Source organism: Semicossyphus pulcher, unplaced genomic scaffold (assembly GCF_022749685.1).
Source record: "Semicossyphus pulcher isolate SPU_LCO1_2020_fin unplaced genomic scaffold, fSemPul1.0.p SCAF_13, whole genome shotgun sequence".
In the NCBI taxonomy this organism is placed as follows: domain Eukaryota; kingdom Metazoa; phylum Chordata; class Actinopteri; order Labriformes; family Labridae; genus Semicossyphus; species Semicossyphus pulcher.
In genome coordinates this window covers 10,690,294-10,700,076 of record NW_027211637.1, presented here as the reverse complement: position 1 = coordinate 10,700,076, position 9,783 = coordinate 10,690,294, and positions in this window count along the sequence as shown.

Below are 9,783 nucleotides of genomic sequence, written 5' to 3'. Positions count from 1 at the left end.
AAGCTTGCTGTAACAGTCCCATAAACAATGTTATATTACTGTATAAGCAAACACAATGCTATTACCTTATAAGTCAAAGCGCTGCTGTGCCATGCTGTATTTTATAATTTAGAATAATTCAGTTCATACAGTAATTAAAATCAAGAAAAACATTTGTATATGTTAGTTGATGGTGGAATTCTTGCTCCAGTGCTGGAAAGTGAGTTTTATGTGAGTTAAGTACCTCCTGAGCGGTTGGGAGTGAGTGATACCCAATCCTAGCTAACTAATGGAAATATTTTATGCTCTTTTTCTGTCAATGGATGGTAAGATTCTTAGTTATTGCCCCTTTTAAATGAAATACTAGTAAAAGCTCTAATGTGAAAGAAGTTACAGGGGAGATGGACAGCAAGACACTTAAGAGACAATAAGGATTTTCAGAGCTGGGTCAGAAGGCAGGGTTTTTTGTATTTTCTCAAGCTAGAGTTCATCAAAATTTGATGATTTGATTTGTTTCTGATGAACTTGTCACAGCTCCCAGTTTGGTGTCGCTCCAGCGCACATGTTTAGCTTCCTTACTAGATGATCTAGCATAACACTTAAAAGTATGCTGACTGTTTTTTTTATCATCGTATAAATCATTGTTGCTTGTATGATTAGTGAGCCCCCAGCCTCTCACAGAAGGAAAGGGCTCAGTGGAGCTTTTCAAGAGTTAAGACCCGAGCAGACCACAGGCAAGTATATAGCACATCCCCAACTGCATCTAATTTCCCTCAGTCCTCTTGCTTTTAACCGTTCTCATGCAGCCTGACATGAGATCATCCTACCATTCCTCATTTTAAGTGTTCAGGATTTAAGTTATTACTCTAAATGGTAAATGGACTGTACTTATATAGCACTTTTCTAGTCTTGCGACCACTCAAAGCTACACTACATATCACATTCACCTATTCACACACACATTCATACACTGATGGCAGAGGCTGCTGCCTAAAGTGCCCAACTGTCAATCAGTTATCACATTTGGGAGTTCAGTGTCTTGCCCAAGGACACTTCGACATGTAGCCTGAGGGAGCTGGGGATTGAACCTCCTTGAAAGACGACCGACTCTGCCACTGAGCTGCCCTTGACACTCTTCATGCTGGTACTTTGCTGGAATGTTATTATAAGAGGACAAAGGTACACAGGTAGATGCAATCTTTGCACACTATCAGCAGTAAGTCTGTAATTATATCTTGATATCAAAGTAAAGAGTTTAGGGCAACAGACATCTGCAATGTTTGATACATCGACAGTACTCTATCTTTCCAATCACACATCAATAACGTCACCCGGTCCGCTTACTTTCACTTACGTAATATCAACCGTCTCCGCCCCTCCCTCACTCCCCACACCTCTGCTATTCTTGTCCACAGCCTCGTCACCTCCCGCCTTGACTACTGCAACTCCCTTCTCTTCGGCCTCCCCCAGAAAGCCCTCCATAAACTTCAGCTTGTCCAGAACTCTGCCGCCCGGATCATCACCAGAACACCTTCTTCCCACCACATCACCCCCATCCTACAGCAACTCCACTGGCTCCCAATCAACCAACAGATCACCTAAAAAATCCTTCTGTATACTTTCAAATCTATTCACAACCTCGCCCCTCCTTACCTCTCCGACCTCCTGCACATTGCCACTCCATCCCGCACCCTCCGGTCTTCCTCCTCCATCCACCTCACCGTACCCCCTGCCCGCCTCAGCACCGTGGGGGGCAGAGCTTTCAGCCGCTCTGCTCCCCAGCTCTGGAATTCCCTCCCACCCGACCTCCGAAACTGCACCACCCTCCCGATCTTTAAATCAGATCTCAAAACCCATCTGTTCCGCCTCACCTACTCTCCCCAACTCTAGCACTGTCCCTCACCCACTCCTAATGTATTTTATCTGGTTTGTTTTACCCTTGTTGGTGTTTTTACTCTTGTTTGTGTTTTTTTTTTTTTTTCTCTTTCTTTTTTTGTACAGCGACCTTGAGTGTCCTGAAAGGCGCTTATAAATAAAATGTATTATTATTATTATTATACATGTCACAAAACTACAATAGCAACCAGATTACATTAGTTTGGTCTGATCTGTGCTATGGGTGTAAATTGCAGCTTATGAAATGAGAACCTAAATATGAAGTCGTGAATATAAACACTTGAACTACTCATAGACAGGTAATACTTATGCGTCTTATTGGAGCATAAATTGCAGAAACTGATTATTGTATTTTATGAGATAAAGTGACAAACATTTTTTTTTCTTTCATTGACTTGTTGATTGACATCAGACACTTTAAGTTGGATATGATTATTGCTAATCTTTTTTGTACCACTCTCCATGTCTTGCTGTCTCCCTTGATTTGGCTGCCTTTTCACCCTGAAAAATAACCTTAAAGACACCTGCAACAACTGAGTGCCTATGTTTGTTTCTTCTACATTGTAGTAAGTGTCGAGTGAATCCCCCTGCCTGCCAACAACACGATTTCACCATAACCAGATAGCAGACAGAGACGCTCCTTGTAATCTATATGAAGCCAAAACCCCAACTGCGTGATTGGCACCTCATTTATTCAGCCTAATGGAAGGAGGTGGGCCCTTGGGTGAAGGGAACCACACAGATGCATAAAGTGAATGACAGGAGTGCTACATTGTAAGAGACAAGCCCCTGGCCTTGACTCTGTTGCACACCAGACACCTTCTCAAACAAGGTAAAATTAAATGAAACAGAAGTCACAGCCTCTTAGATGGGTGAAGTTGCTTTAACTGAGATGTTTCTAGCTAAAAGGCATTTAGCAGCTACAGCAGCAACAGAGTATTATGTCTTGTTCAGAAATTAATTTTGTTGATGAAATCTATGATGAAAAAATGAACTCAACCTTTTTCACAAGATGAAAACAAGACTGAAATTAGATTAAGAGTAACTTTTGAAAATGAGAAGTATAAAAAATGTTTTTAAAATAAATAAAACAGTTCAGTTTAATGTAAAGTCTTACACTTATACCTATATGCATCTGTGCATTTAACACAGACCCAACGTGGCTGAAGTAGTGGATTGATTAGAAGGGAGTAACCACATTTCATGGTACCTGCGATATTGATTGGGAAGCTAACTTTGCCTGCAGAAAAGGGGCTTTAAACAAACTGAAAAATAAACATTTATTAAAATCAAACACTGAACAAGACAGGCCACTGATGGTGTAGAAGGCACCGCCATGACGGACAAAGACTGTGTCCTCCAGAACAACAACTGATTTCAGACAACAAAGTCAAATGCTATATTTGTTATCTTGTCATGATTGATCCTTCTGTCACACACAGACAATCTCAGCCTCGGTTTCCAGTTTGTCTTTGTAATTTGGCTTAGGAATCTGGCTTGCAAGTAATAAGACAATAACACTGACTACACAATATTGATATAAAACACACAAATGGGCAACAACATTCACAGTTTAATTTTCACTGATACTTCTGATATTTGATGTTCAATTAGACCCGAGTCCCACTGTTCATAGCAGTTGCCTGTCAATGTGGCTGTGCCTTGTATGCAGATAGGGAAAGGTTGAGGGCGATTGGACCAATGTTGCTATGATTGTGGAGCTGATGTTAGTCATTGCTGTGCTTGGGCACACGCATGTGGAGCTGATGTAGCGGATGGATGTAGTTGAGGCAGTCAGAAGCCTTTAAGATAGGATAAGATGATCCTTTATTGATCCCCAGAGGGGGAAATTCGGGTGTTACAGCAGTACAAAGACAAAAAAGCAGGTTAGTGAATATTGTATAAAAAATAAGAAGAATAGATACAAGGTATATACAACTGTTATACAAGTAGGTATAAGTGACAAGATAAGTAAAGTGACAAGTTAAAATGACAGTTGTGGGATAAAGTGACATGGTATGCAGGATGAGGTAATGAGCTCTAAGGTTTATGATATGGCGCAATATAAGGTGCAGTATAAAGTGCGTAAGTAGAATAACGGTAAAGATTGCAATTATAGTACAATATGCTATAGTGTAATATAATATACCGTATGGTATAGTCACAATAATTTTGTAATAATATACATTATGAACATACAGTTGCAAGAAAACGTCTGTGAACCCTTTGGAATTACCTGGATTTCTGCATAAATTGGTCATAAAATGTGTTCTGATCTTCATCTAAGTCACAACAATAGACAAACACAGTCTGCTTAAACTTATACCACACAAACAATTATAAGTTTTCATGTTTTTATTGAACACAACATGTAAACATTCACAGTACAGGGTGGAAAAAGTATGTGAACCCCTAGGCTAATTACTTCTCCAAGACCTAATTGGAGTCAGGTGTCAGCCAACCTGGAGTCCATTCAATGAGACGAGATTGGAGGTGTTGGTTAAAGCTTCCCTGCCCTATAAAAAACACACACCAGTTTTGAGTTTGCTATTCTCAAGAAGCATTGCCTGACGTGAACCATGCCTCGCACAAAAGAGCTCTCAGAAGACCTACGATTAAGAATTGTTGACTTGCATAAAGCTGGAAAGGGTTACAAAAGTATCTCTAAAAGCCTTGATGTTCATCAGTCCACGATAAGACAAATTGTCTATAAATGGAGAAGTTGCTACTCTCCCTAGGAGTGGCCATCCTGTAAAGATGACTGCAAGAGCACAGCGCAAAATGCTCAATGAAGTGAAGAAGAATCCAAGAGTATCAGCTAAAGACTTACAGAAATCTCTGGCACATGCTAACATCTCTGTTGACGAATCTACGATACGTAAAACACTAAACAAGAATGGAGTTCATGGGAGGACACGTTGCTGCACGTTTGAAGTTTGCAAAAGAGCACCTGGATGTTCCACAGCACTACTGGCAAAATATTCTGTGGACGGATGAAACCAAAGTTGAGTTGTTTGGAAGGAACACACAACGCTATGTGTGGAGAAAAAAAGGCACAGCACACCTCATCCCAACTGTAAAATATGGTGGAGGGTGCATCATGGTTTGGGGCTGCTTTGCTGCCTCAGGGCCTGGACAGATTGCTATCATTGACGAAAAAATGAATTCCCAAGTTTATCAAGACATTTGCAGGAGAACTTAAGGCCATCTGTCCACCAATTGAAGCTCAGCAGAAGATGGGTGATGCAACAGGACAACGACCCAAAGCACAGAAGTAAATCCGCAACAGAATGGCTTCAACAGAAGAAAATACGCCTTCTGGAGTGGCCCAGTCAGAGTCCTGACCTCAACCCGATTGAGATGCTGTGGCATGACCTCAAGAGAGAAATTAACACCAGACATCCCAAGAATATTGCTGAACTGAAACAGTTTTGTAAAGAGGAATGGTCCAAAATTCCTCCTGACCGTTGTGCAGGTCTGATATGCAACTATAGGAAATGTTTGGTTGATGTTATTGCTGCCAAAGGAGGGTCAACCAGTTATTAAATCCAAGGGTTCACATACTTTTTCCACCCTGCACTGTGAATGTTTACATGGTGTGTTCAATAAAAACATGAAAACATATAATTGTTTGTATGGTGTAAGTTTAAGCAGACTGTGTTTGTCTATTGTTGTGACTTAGATGAAGATCAGAACATATTTTGTGACCAATTTATGCAGAAATCCAGGTAATTCCAAAGGGTTCACATACCTTTTCTTGCAACTGTATACATATAGAATACTACAGTAAAACACACTATATGATATACTAAACATTACTAAACTTTAGTGAACAATGTGGCTGACCAAGAAGATGCGGCTCCCGTGAGGGTGCCATTGTTTACTCCTGCTTTGTCTACTCTGAGAACTCTGCCTGTCCTGTAAACATAAACGTTGCCAATTTTTATGGGACATATGGACTTAAATGAAGTGCATGTTTGTGAGTCATTTAATGTTTGCAGTTTACATTATATGCACAATGAAATTGAAACACTGCCAATGGTTTTAGATACACTTTTATGCATATATAGTAAAACCTTGCTTCATGTTAGGTTTAAAACCATAGACTGTAGAAGTAATAGCTGTAGCCTTTGTGATTTCACCCACTAGTTTCTCAAGCCTCCAGTTCTGGATTTGGCCTCCGCAATTTGGTTTTCTGTAGCCAGAAGTTATCATGTTTGCATGATAGGGTGGAGCTGTCTACACCCAAAGGTTCCAAAAACAATAACAAGTCGGAGAAGTTAAGTTCAGAGGCTGTGTGGCTGTTTTGATGTTGAGCAGACAGCCAGCAGTATCCACCTGTCACTCAAGTTATAAATAAAACCCTTTCTCATACCAGGCTATAAACGTGTATTTCTGCTGTAAAAAATTTGCTTCATAACATGGGCCCTAATGTTTTTTTTCTTTGCTCTTGGCACCAGCCTTAAGAACAGCCAATATAAAAGAGGGTATCCTACACAGAATATCATGAAGTCATATATTATTTTAAAGCTTAGATTATATTTACCAGTCACATTTTCATGTTACTGAGGACAACAGAATTTGACCTTTGACCTCTAATGCTATAATAGGGCAAATTCTGCATGCCTCTGCAAATGCCGTTATAACTGCCTTCATATTGATCTGATGTGCCTATGGATCAGAGATGTGGACTCAAGTCGAGACCCAGATGCAGACAATGATGAAAGTTTAATACACAAAAAAACTTAAATGCTTACTGTCTAAAGGCTTACTGTCCAAAGGTCCAAGAAAACAGGTAACAAATAATCCACAGGAAAAAGAACAACAGCTGGTCAAAAAACACGGAGAGCCAAAAGGAGCAAGGACAAAAGACGACATGAAAGACATATGATGAACTGACAATGAGACAGGGGAGCACAGAGACTAAATAAACTTGGGAGGAGAGGCTAATCATGCACAGGTCAGACAATCAATGGCAGGTGAAAACAATAAGGGCAGGGCACGTACAACAAGCGGGAAACACAGGCAGGAAGTGGATCAACACGAGAGACAAGGTGTCATGGTAAAATAGGAAATAATATCTGAACAGTGAAACACAAATCAAAACCATAACTAAACTAGAACAACTAATGACTTACTTGGGACTTGAGCAAATGATGACTTGGTCACAACACTGCTATGGATAGCTCCATCATAAAGAGCACAAAGAGCTTTAAAATGACATATTGTATGTATAACAACAATTACAACATTTCTTAACATCTTATCAAAATAATAATAATAATAATCTGAGCCTTCCTAGCTGGTGTGCTATTCAAACACACACACACACACGCACACATATTTATTATGTATTTATTCATTTCCTGTGAAGCTTGTTCAAAGTGATGTACACTTCACCTAGAAGCAGACATATTCCACCACTTTTCTTCTGAGTATTTGGGCTTAAAACTGAGCAAGACAAAGACAATTTGAGTGAGCAAACAACTTTTACACATTAGTAATATCATTTCACCAGCCCTGTCTCTTCACCCCCTCTACGTACATTGTCTCACACATCATCTAGAATTAGTGCTGAATGACTCATTGAAGGTGGTGGCAGGCTGTAATCATTTACAGAGTTTTTCCTCTCAAAACTTTATTCTCTTTACCACCAGTCCTCCAAAAACGCAAGGGAGTTAGAGGGAGCTGCTGCGGAACTTAACATGCAGATTCTGAAAATGGTGTGTTTACAATACAGTGGTTGTCCAGCAGTTTCAACGCTGTCAAAGCTGTGCTGAAGGATTATCCTGTATTAGCACATCACTTTCAATCCGCTAGTGAAGATGGCTCTCCTTCTGGTGTAGAGAAGGCTAAGTACAAGTTTACGTAAGCATCCAACATCCACTGGATTCATTGCTGATTTAGTGACAATGAAAGACGTGTTATGTGAATGAGATAAGTCTCTCCCTGAAATTACAGAAACACAACACATCCCTGGTTGATACCAGTCGGCACATCGAAACAACAATCAACAATCAAAGTGCTCTCTGCTATGAAGGGCTTAAGGAGGGAAAACAGAACTGAAAGTAAAAAAGTGAACCACTAGCGGCCAGTTGAAAGAGGTTGATCTCACAGATTGCGACCTAAAATAAAAAGTCCCAATTTTACCAGTCAATCATTGATAATCTCACCAGGCGTCTCCTCGATAGTAAGCTGGTAACTATGCTCAAGCCTATGTATCAGCACTACTGGCCAAAAGAAAGGACAGAACTTGTTCTATTTGGAGAGGGTGAGGTGGGTGTATTAGCTAAACTTCTCAGAGAGTCTGCCACTGAAGGTGTCAGCGGGTTCAGAGCCTGGAAATTACAAGGCATGGAACATCAGGGTAAAACCTTAAAAATACTTTTAGCAGCGAGCAACACTGTTCTTCTCTCCCTTTTCTGCATGCAATGACACTGAATGCAAGACTAGGAACCACCTGTGAGCATTGTTGTTTGTGGAACTAAATGGGTCTCCTATTAACAAATTTGACCATCTTCTGTTCATCCAATCTTGGATTAAGAAAGAACATTGGACAGAATTATGGGTTTCATGACGACAGCCGCAACCTGCTGAGGACAGGATGCTTTGGTCTATTTGTCTGCATGTGCCATCATTCCGTTTCATATTTATATTAAATAATTTAATGATAACATTAATATGACAATTGTTGAACATTACTGCTTACATGCACTGAAGGCTGTAATTCACGGGCCCATGCAATGATTGTAGTCTAGCGTTATTTATAATCTACTAGATTCAGTATTGACTGCTTGCTTTGTAATGGATTCATAAACGCAGATATCATTGGCATTTTCGGGTTGTTGCATACTTGGTACCATTGTTGAAAGTGGTGGGCTTTTCCCCCCAGTTGTATTTTCTGTGCCCCCAGGTTCAAGTTTTTGTACCTGTTACGGACCCTGATGTGTTTATATTGTTGCGTGTTCCATAAATAATGTTTGCAGAAGTGAGTGAGAGCTCTTTTACTTTGAGGATCTGTGTGTTTTCTGAGAGGTGCACAGACTTGTTGACCTCCGTGACATGATGGCTGTTGATTGGCTGATACAGAGGATGTGTGTATTTAGTTGATACACACTGGCTGGTTGATGTTGACAGCTGAGTAAGGTAAAGTTAAAGTGTCACCAAAAACCTTATCCACATTTTATGGCCATGAAAATCTTCAATGAAGCCAGACATTTCTACCCTACTATGGAGCAAAGTGTTGATCAAACGGGAAGACTTTCAGATAGCCACCAATCTCCCAGGACAATGAATATTAATATCACATTTAATATGGCTGGCATAAAGTCTTTCTGTGATTGTAGACCCTGATCTGACCATTGAATCTTAAATCAGCAGGTCAATCAAAAAAAAAGATACAGAGCACATGATGAAATTATGGAAGCATGTGTGTGGATGTGATAGAAACCTCTAAATGGCTTATATATAAATCCAGAAGTCATAAAAAAAGGTAACACAAACCACCAAGGCAACCTAAATATCAGTTTTCACATATAAAAGTGCAGAATTGAAGTTAACAAAAATGGGGAAAAAAAGAAACAAGGGAATGTTGCGGTACAATGGAAACAATATCTTTAATGATCATTACTGTTTCCAATTATGTTTTGACTGCAGAGAATTTTAAAGTAAATAACAATTTAAAGACATATGTACAGATTTGAACAATGTTTATGTCAAAAATAGTTACTGCAATTACAGAAAGAGAAGTGCACTTGGTGCGACAGATCCCCTTTCCACCTTAGAGATATTGCTTACTTGTATTTTCACTTGTATTTCATGATCTTGTTAAGCACCATGTCTTTCAATTTTGCAAGATGTACTATATATCAAAATTTGATTTGATTTAATATCAAACCAGCCAGATTT